A 10,000-nucleotide genomic window follows, 5' to 3' on the forward strand; every position below is an offset into this window, starting at 1 on the left:
CCCTCTCTTCCCCCTCTATCCCCTCTTCCCCCTGTGTCCCTTCTCTTCCCCCTCTATCCCCTCTCTTCTCCCCTCTATCCCTTCTCTTCCCTTCTCTTCCCCTCTATCCCTTCCTTTCCCCCTCTATCCCTTCTCGTCCCTTCTCTTCCCCTCTATCCCTTCTCTCCCCCTTCTCTTCCCCCCTATCCCTTCTCTTCCCTTCTCTTCCCCCTCTATCCCTTCTCTTCCCCCTCTATCCCCTCTCTTCCCCCTCTATCCCCTCTCTTCCCCCTCTATCCCCTCTCTTCCCCCTCTATCCCCTCTCTTCCCCCTCTATCCCTTCTCGTCCCTTCTCTTCCCCCTCTATCCCTTCTCTCCCTTCTCTTCCCCCTCTATCCCTTCTCTCCTTCTCTTCCCCCTCTATCCCCTCTCTTCCCCCTCTACCCCCCTCTCTTCCCCCTCTATCCCCTCTCTTCCCCCTCTATCCCTTCTCGTCCCTTCTCTTCCCCTCTATCCCTCTCTCCCCTTCTCTTCCCCCTCTATCCCTTCTCTCCCCTTCTCTTCCCCCTCTATCCCCTCTATCCCTTCTCTTCCCCCTCTATCCCCTCTATCCCTTCTCTTCCACCCTCTATCCCTTCTCTTCCACCCTCTATCCCTTCTCTTCCCCCCTCTATCCCCTCTCTTCCCCCCTCTATCCCCTCTTCACCCTCTATCCCTTCTCTTCCCCCCTCTATCCCTTCTCTTCCCTTCTCTTCCCCCTCTATCCCCTCTATCCCTTCTCTTCCCCCTCTATCCCTTCTCTTCCCCCCTCTATCCCTTCTCTTCCCCCTCTATCCCTTCTCTTCCCTTCTCTTCCCCCTCTATCCCTTCTCTTCCACCCTCTATCCCTTCTCTTCCCCCCTCTATCCCCTCTCTTCCCCCCTCTATCCCCTCTTCACCCTCTATCCCTTCTCTTCCCCCCTCTATCCCTTCTCTTCCCTTCTCTTCCCCCTCTATCCCCTCTATCCCTTCTCTTCCCCCTCTATCCCTTCTCTTCCCCCCTCTATCCCTTCTCTTCCCCTCTATCCCTTCTCTTCCCTTCTCTTCCCCCTCTATCCCCTCTATCCCTTCTCTTCCCCCTCTATCCCTTCTCTTCCCCCCTCTATCCCCTCTCTTCCCCCCTCTATCCCCTCTTCACCCTCTATCCCTTCTCTTCCCCTCTCTATCCCCCCTGTGTCCCTTCTCTTCCCCCTCTATCCCCCTCTATCCCTTCTCTTCCCCCTCTATCCCTTCTCTTCCCTTCTCTACCCCCTCTATCCCTTCCTTTCCCCCTCTATCCCTTCCTTTCCCCCTCTATCCCTTCTCGTCCCTTCTCTTCCCCCTCTATCCCCTCTCTTCCCCCTCTATCCCTTCTCTTCCCTTCTCTTCCCCTCTATCCTTCTCTTCCCCCCTCTATCCCTTCTTTTCCCCCTCTATCTCTTCTTTTCCCCCTCTATCCCCTCTATCCCCCCTCTTCCCCCATCTATCCCCTCTCTTCCCTCCTCTATCCCTTCTCTTCCCCCCTCTATCCACTCTCTTCCCCTCTCTATACCTTCTCTTCCCTTCTCCTCACCCTCTATTCTTCTCTTCCCCCTCTATCTCTTCTTTTCCCCCTCTATCCCCTCTATCCCCCTCTTCCCCCATCTATCCCCTCTCTTCCCTCCCTCTATCCCCTCTCTTCCCCCTCTATCCCCTCTTCACCCTCTATCCCTTCTCTTCCCCCTCTATCCCCTCTTCACCCTCTATCCCTTCTCTTCCCCCTCTATCCCTTCTCTTCCCTTCTCTTCCCCCTCTATCCCTTCTATCCCCTCTCTTCCCCCTCTATCCCTTCTCTTCCCCCTCTATCCCTTCCCTTCCCCCTCTATCCCTTCTCTTCCCCCCTCTATCCCCTCTCTTCCCCCTCTATCCCTTCTCTTCCCTCTCTTCCCCCTCTATCCCTTCTCTTCCCCCTCTAACCCTTCTTTCCCCCTCTACCCCTTCTCTTCCCCCTCTATCCCTTCTCTTCCCCTCTATTCCCTCTCTTCCCCTTCTATCCCTTCTCTATCCCTTCTCTTCCCCTACCTATCCCCTCTTCCCCCTTCTATCCCTTCTCTTCCCCTCTATCCCTTCTTTTCCCCCTCTATCCCCTCTCTTCCCCCTCTATCCCTTCTCTTCCCTCTCTTCCCCCCTCTATCCCTTCTCTTCCCCCTCTATTCCCTCTCTTCCCCCTCTATCCATTCTCTTCCCCCTCTATCCCTTCTCTTCCCCCTCTATCCCTTCTCTTCCCCCTCTATCCCCTCTCTTCCCCCTCTATTCCTTCTCTTCCCCCTCTATCCCCTCTCTTCCCCCTCTATCCCTTCTCTTCCCTCTCTTCCCCCTCTATCCCTTCTCTTCCCCCTCTATCCCCTCTCTTCCCCCTCTATCCCTTCTCTTCCCTTCTCTTCCCCTCTATTCCCTCTCTTCCCCCTCTATCCATTCTCTTCCCCCCTCTATCCCTTCTCTTCCCCTCTCTATCCCCTCTCTTCCCCCTCTATCCCTTCTCTTCCCCCTCTATCCCTTCTCTTCCCCCTCTATCCCTTCTCTTCCCCCTCTATCCCTTCTCTTCCCCCTTCTATCCCTTCTCTTCCCCCTCTATCCCTTCTCTTCCCCCTCTATCCCTTATCTTACCCCCTCTATCCCTATTCTTCACCCCTCTATCCCCTCTCTTCCCCCTCTATCCCCTCTCTTCCCCTCTATCCATTCTCTTCCCTTCTCTTCCCCCCACTATCCCCTCTATCCCTTCTCGTCCCCCTCTATCCCCTCTCTGCCACCTCTCTGCCCCCTCTATCCCCCTCTATTGCCCCTCTCCTGCCCCCTCTATCACCCTCTATTGCCCCTCTCCTACCCCCTCTATCCCCTCTCTTCCCCCTCTCTGCCCCGTCTATCCCCCTCTCTTACCCCCTCTATCCCCTCTCTTCCTGTCTTCTCAGTGAGGCTTCATGACAGCATATCAGAGGAGGGCTTCCACTACCTGCTGTTTGATCTGTGAGTACACCTCTACCTCTCATATAAGAGGAGGGCTTCCACTTCCTGCTGTTTGATCTGTGAGTACATCTCTCATATCAGAGGAGGGCTTCAACTTCCTGCTGTTTGATCTGTGAGTACACCTCTACCTCTCATATCAGAGGGCTTCCACTTCCTGCTGTTTGATCTGTGAGTACACCTCTACCTCTCATATCAGAGGAGGGCTTCCACTTCCTGCTGTTTGATCTGTGAGTACATCTCTCATATCAGAGGAGGGCTTCAACTTCCTGCTGTTTGATCTGTGAGTACACCTCTACCTCTCATATCAGAGGGCTTCCACTTCCTGCTGTTTGATCTGTGAGTACACCTCTACCTCTCATATCAGAGGAGGGCTTCCACTTCCTGCTGTTTGATCTGTGAGTACATCTCTCATATCAGAGGAGGGCTTCAACTTCCTGCTGTTTGATCTGTGAGTACATCTCTACCTCTCATATCAGAGGAGGGCTTCCACTTCCTGCTGTTTCATCTGTGAGTACATCTCTACCTCTTATATCAGGGGAGGGCTTCCACTTCCTGCTGTTTGATCTGTGAGTACATCTCTACCTCTCATATCAGAGGAGGGCTTCCACTTCCTGCTGTTTCATCTGTGAGTACACCTCTACCTCTCATATCAGAGGGCTTCCACTTCCTGCTGTTTGATCTGTGAGTACACCTCTACCTCTCATATCAGAGGAGTGCTTCCACTTCCTGCTGTTTGATCTGTGAGTACACCTCTACCTCTCATATCAGAGGAGGGCTTCCACTTCCTGCTGTTTGATCTGTGAGTACACCTCTACCTCTCATATCAGAGGAGGGCTTCCACTTCCTGCTGTTTGATCTGTGAGTAGATCTCTCATATCAGAGGAGGGCTTCAACTTCCTGCTGTTTGATCTGTGAGTACATCTCTACCTCTCATATCAGAGGAGGGCTTCAACTTCCTGCTGTTTGATCTGTGAGTACACCTCTACCTCTCATATCAGAGGAGGGCTTCCACTTCCTGCTGTTTGATCTGTGAGTACATCTCTACCTCTCATATCAGAGGAGGGCTTCAACTTCCTGCTGTTTGATCTGTGAGTACATCTCTACCTCTCATATCAGAGGAGGGCTTCCACTTCCTGCTGTTTGATCTGTGAGTACATCTCTACCTCTCATATCAGAGGAGGGCTTCCACTTCCTGCTGTTTGATCTGTGAGTATACCTCTACCTCTCATGTCAGAGGAGGGCTTCCACTTCCTGCTGTTTGATCTGTGAGTACATCTCTCATATCAGAGGAGGGCTTCCACTTCCTGCTGTTTGATCTGTGAGTATACCTCTCACATCTATGTGTATCTCATCCCTCCATCTCTCAGTGAGTGTAGACCCAGGTACTGATCCAGGGATGACAGGTGCTGGTTTTGTCAGGAATAATAACTAGTATTAAACCACAGACACACTAGAGAGGTAAACCAGCTTGGTGTGTGTCTGTGTGTCTGTGTGGCTGTGTGTGTCTGTGTCTGTGTGGCTGTGTGGCTGTGTGGCTGTGTGGCTGTGTGGCTGTGTGGCTGTGTGTGTCTGTGTCTGTGTGTGTGTGTCTGTGTGTGTCTGTGTGTCTGTGTGGCTGTGTGTGTCTGTGTGTGTCTGTGTCTGTGTGGCTGTGTCTGTGTGTGGCTGTGTGTGTCTGTGTGTGTCTGTGTCTGTGTGGCTGTGTCTGTGTGTGTCTGTGTGTCTGTGTGGCTGTGTGTGTCTGTGTGGCTGTGTGTGTCTGTGTGTGTCTGTGTCTGTGTGGCTGTGTCTGTGTGTGGCTGTGTGTGTCTGTGTGTGTCTGTGTCTGTGTGGCTGTGTCTGTGTGTGTCTGTGTGTCTGTGTGGCTGTGTGTGTCTGTGTGGCTGTGTGTGTCTGTGTGTGTCTGTGTCTGTGTGGCTGTGTGTCTGTGTGGCTGTGTGTGTCTGTGTCTGTGTGGCTGTGTGTGTGTGTGTCTGTGTCTGTGTGTGTCTGTGTGTGTCTGTGTGTTTTCAGGGTGACTGGAGGAGAGCTGTTTGAGGACATCGTAGCCAGGGAGTACTACAGTGAGGCTGACGCCAGGTAGGAACACACACACGTGTTATCTAAGGTTTGTGTGTGTGTGTGTGTGTGTGTGTTATCTAAGGTGTGTGTGTGTGTGTGTGTGTGTGTGTGTGTGTGTGTGTGTGTGTGTGTGTGTGTGTGTGTGTGTGTGTGTGTGTGTGTGTTATCCAAGGTGTGTTATCTGTCTCTATGAAGTTATTTATACATTTGGAACACTGACTGCCTGGTTAAACACTGACTGCCTGGTTAAACACTGACTGCCTGATTAAACACTGACTGTCTGGTTAAACACTGACTGCCTGATTAAACACTGACTGCCTGATTAAACACTGACTGCCTGATTAAACACTGACTGCCTGGTTAAACACTGACTGCCTGATTAAACACTGACTGTCTGGTTAAACACTGACTGCCTGGTTAAACACTGACTGCCTGGTTAAACACTGACTGTCTGATTAAACACTGACTGTCTGGTTAAACACTGACTGTCTGGTTAAACACTGACTGCCTGATTAAACACTGACTGTCTGGTTAAACACTGACTGCCTGATTACACACTGACTGCCTGATTAAACACTGACTGCCTGATTAAACACTGACTGCCTGATTAAACACTGACTGCCTGGTTAAACACTGACTGCCTGATTAAACACTGACTGTCTGGTTAAACACTGACTGCCTGGTTAAACACTGACTGCCTGATTAAACACTGACTGTCTGGTTAAACACTGACTGCCTGGTTAAACACTGACTGCCTGGTTAAACACTGACTGCCTGATTACACACTGACTGTCTGGTTAAACACTGACTGCCTGATTATTAAACACTGACTGTCTGATTAAACACTGACTGCCTGATTAAACACTGACTGCCTGATTAAACACTGACTGCCTGATTAAACACTGACTGCCTGATTAAACACTGACTGCCTGATTATTAAACACTGACTGCCTGATTAAACACTGACTGTCTGGTTAAACACTGACTGCCTGATTAAACACTGACTGCCTGATTAAACACTGACTGCCTGATTAAACACTGACTGCCTGGTTAAACACTGACTGCCTGATTATTAAACACTGACTGCCTGATTAAACACTGACTGCCTGATTATTAAACACTGACTGCCTGATTAAACACTGACTGTCTGGTTAAACACTGACTGCCTGGTTAAACACTGACTGCCTGGTTAAACACTGACTGTCTGATTAAACACTGACTGTCTGGTTAAACACTGACTGCCTGGTTAAACACTGACTGCCTGATTAAACACTGACTGCCTGATTAAACACTGACTGTCTGGTTAAACACAGACTGCCTGATTAAACACTGACTGCCTGGTTAAACACTGACTGCCTGGTTAAACACTGACTGCCTGATTACACACTGACTGCCTGATTAAACACTGACTGCCTGATTAAACACTGACTGTCTGGTTAAACACTGACTGCCTGGTTAAACACTGACTGCCTGGTTAAACACTGACTGCCTGATTACACACTGACTGTCTGGTTAAACACTGACTGCCTGATTATTAAACACTGACTGCCTGATTAAACACTGACTGTCTGGTTAAACACTGACTGCCTGATTAAACACTGACTGCCTGATTAAACACTGACTGCCTGATTAAACACTGACTGCCTGGTTAAACACTGACTGCCTGATTATTAAACACTGACTGCCTGATTAAACACTGACTGCCTGATTATTAAACACTGACTGCCTGATTAAACACTGACTGTCTGGTTAAACACTGACTGCCTGGTTAAACACTGACTGCCTGGTTAAACACTGACTGTCTGATTAAACACTGACTGTCTGGTTAAACACTGACTGCCTGGTTAAACACTGACTGCCTGATTAAACACTGACTGCCTGATTAAACACTGACTGTCTGGTTAAACACTGACTGCCTGATTAAACACTGACTGCCTGGTTAAACACTGACTGCCTGGTTAAACACTGACTGCCTGATTACACACTGACTGCCTGATTAAACACTGACTGCCTGATTATTAAACACTGACTGTCTGATTAAACACTGACTGCCTGATTAAACACTGACTGTCTGATTAAACACTGACTGTCTGATTAAACACTGACTGTCTGGTTAAACACTGACTGCCTGATTATTAAACACTGACTGTCTGATTAAACACTGACTGCCTGATTAAACACTGACTGCCTGATTAAACACTGACTGCCTGATTAAACACTGACTGCCTGATTAAACACTGACTGCCTGATTATTAAACACTGACTGCCTGATTAAACACTGACTGTCTGGTTAAACACTGACTGCCTGATTAAACACTGACTGCCTGATTAAACACTGACTGCCTGATTAAACACTGACTGCCTGATTATTAAACACTGACTGCCTGATTAAACACTGACTGCCTGATTATTAAACACTGACTGCCTGATTAAACACTGACTGCCTGATTAAACACTGACTGCCTGATTATTAAACACTGACTGCCTGGTTAAACACTGACTGCCTGATTAAACACTGACTGCCTGATTAAACACTGACTGCCTGATTAAACACTGACTGCCTGATTATTAAACACTGACTGCCTGGTTAAACACTGACTGCCTGGTTAAACATTGACTGCATGGTTAAACACTGACTGTCTGGTTAAACACTGACTGCCTGGTTAAACACTGACTGTCTGGTTAAACACTGACTGTCTGATTAAACACTGACTGTCTGATTAAACACTGACTGTCTGGTTAAACACTGACTGTCTGGTTAAACACTGACTGTCTGATTAAACACTGACTGTCTGATTAAACACTGACTGTCTGATTAAACACTGACTGTCTGATTAAACACTGACTGTCTGATTAATCACAGATGAGACGACAATATAATAACAACAATAATGCATCACGTTTCTATTGCACTTTTCATAAGAATCTCAGAGCACTTCAAAAACAACCAGTCTAGCTATAGTTACATCAACCAGTACATCTTGAATAGGGTTCTGTTGTCATGGTGATTGTTGATATGTGTGCAGTATAATAGGGTTCTGTCGTCATGGTGATTGTTAATGTGTGTGCAGTATGATAGGGTTCTGCTGTCATGAATAGTCTAGCTATAGTTACATCAACCAGTACATCATCATGAATAGATCAACCAGTACATCACCATGAATAGTCTAGCTATAGTTACATCAACCAGTACATCATCATGAATAGATCAACCAGTACATCACCATGAATAGTCTAGCTATAGTTACATCAACCAGTACATCATCATGAATAGTCTAGCTATAGTTACATCAACCATTACATCATCATAAATAGATCAACCAGTACATAACCATGAATAGATGAACCAGTACATCATCATGAATAGATCAACCAGTACATCACCATGAATAGATCATCCAGTACATCACCATGAATAGTCTAGCTATAGTTACATCAACCAGTACATCATCATGAATAGTCTAGCTATAGTTACATCAACCAGTACATCATCACGAATAGTCTAGCTATAGTTACATCAACCAGTACATCACCATGAATAGATCAACCAGTACAACACCATGAATAGTCTAGCTATAGTTACATCAACCAATACATCATCATGCATAGTCTAGCTATAGTTACATCAACCAGTACATCATCATAAATACATCAACCAGTACATAACCATGAATAGATCAACCAGTACATCACCATGAATAGATCAACCAGTACATCACCATGAATAGATCAACCAGTACATCACCATGAATAGTCTAGCTATAGTTACATCAACCAGTACATCATCATAAATAGATCAACCAGTACATCACCATGAAAAGATCAACCAGTACATCACCATGAATAGATCAACCAGTACATCACCATGAGTAGTCTAGCTATAGTTACATCAACCAGTACATCACCATGAATACATCAACCAGTACATCACCATGAATAGATCAACCAGTACATCACCATGAATAGATCAACCAGTACATCACCATGAGTAGTCTAGCTGTAGTTACATCAACCAGTACATCACCATGAATAGATCAACCAGTACATCACCATGAATACATCAACCAGTACATCACCATGAATAGATCAACCCGTACATCACCATGAATAGTCTAGCTATAGTTACATCAACCAGTACATCATCATAAATACATCAACCAGTACATCACCATGAATAGATCAACCAGTACATCACCATGATTAGATCAACCAGTAAATCCCCATGAATAGATCAACCAGTACATCACCATGAATAGTCTAGATATAGTTACATCAACCAGTACATCATCATGAATAGTCTAGCTATAGTTACATCAACCAGTAAATCATCATGAATAGTCTGGCTATAGTTAAATCAACCAGTACATCATCATGAATAGATCATCCAGTACATCACCATGAATAGATCAACCAGTACATAACCATGAATAGATCAACCAGTACATCACCATGAATAGATAAACCAGTACATCACCATGAATAGATCATCCAGTACATCACCATGAATAGATCATCCAGTACATCACCATGAATAGATAAACCAGTACATCACCATGAATAGATCATCCAGTACATCACCATGAATAGATCATCCAGTACATCACCATGAATAGATAAACCAGTACATCACCATGAATAGATCAACCAGTACATCACCATGAGTAGTCTAGCTATAGTTACATCAACCAGTACATCACCATGAATAGTCTAGCTATAGTTACATCAACCAGTACATCACCATGAATAGTCTAGCTATAGTTACATCAACCAGTACATCATCATGAATAGTCTAGCTATAGTTACATCAACCAGCACATCACCATGAATAGATCGACCAGTACATCATCGTGAGTAGATGAACCAGTATATCATCATGAATAGTCTAGCTATAGTTAGATCAACCAGTACATCATCATGAATAATTGAACCAGTACATCAC

At 46.5% G+C, this 10,000-nt stretch overlaps 1 pseudogene; it reads left to right on the forward strand.

Moving 5' to 3' along the window:
* Positions 1-10,000, forward strand: part of LOC135529416 (calcium/calmodulin-dependent protein kinase type II delta chain-like) — a 95,281-nt pseudogene that overhangs the window by 38,477 nt on the left and 46,804 nt on the right.

Source organism: Oncorhynchus masou, unplaced genomic scaffold (genome assembly GCF_036934945.1).
Source record: "Oncorhynchus masou masou isolate Uvic2021 unplaced genomic scaffold, UVic_Omas_1.1 unplaced_scaffold_1162, whole genome shotgun sequence".
NCBI lineage: Eukaryota > Metazoa > Chordata > Actinopteri > Salmoniformes > Salmonidae > Oncorhynchus > Oncorhynchus masou.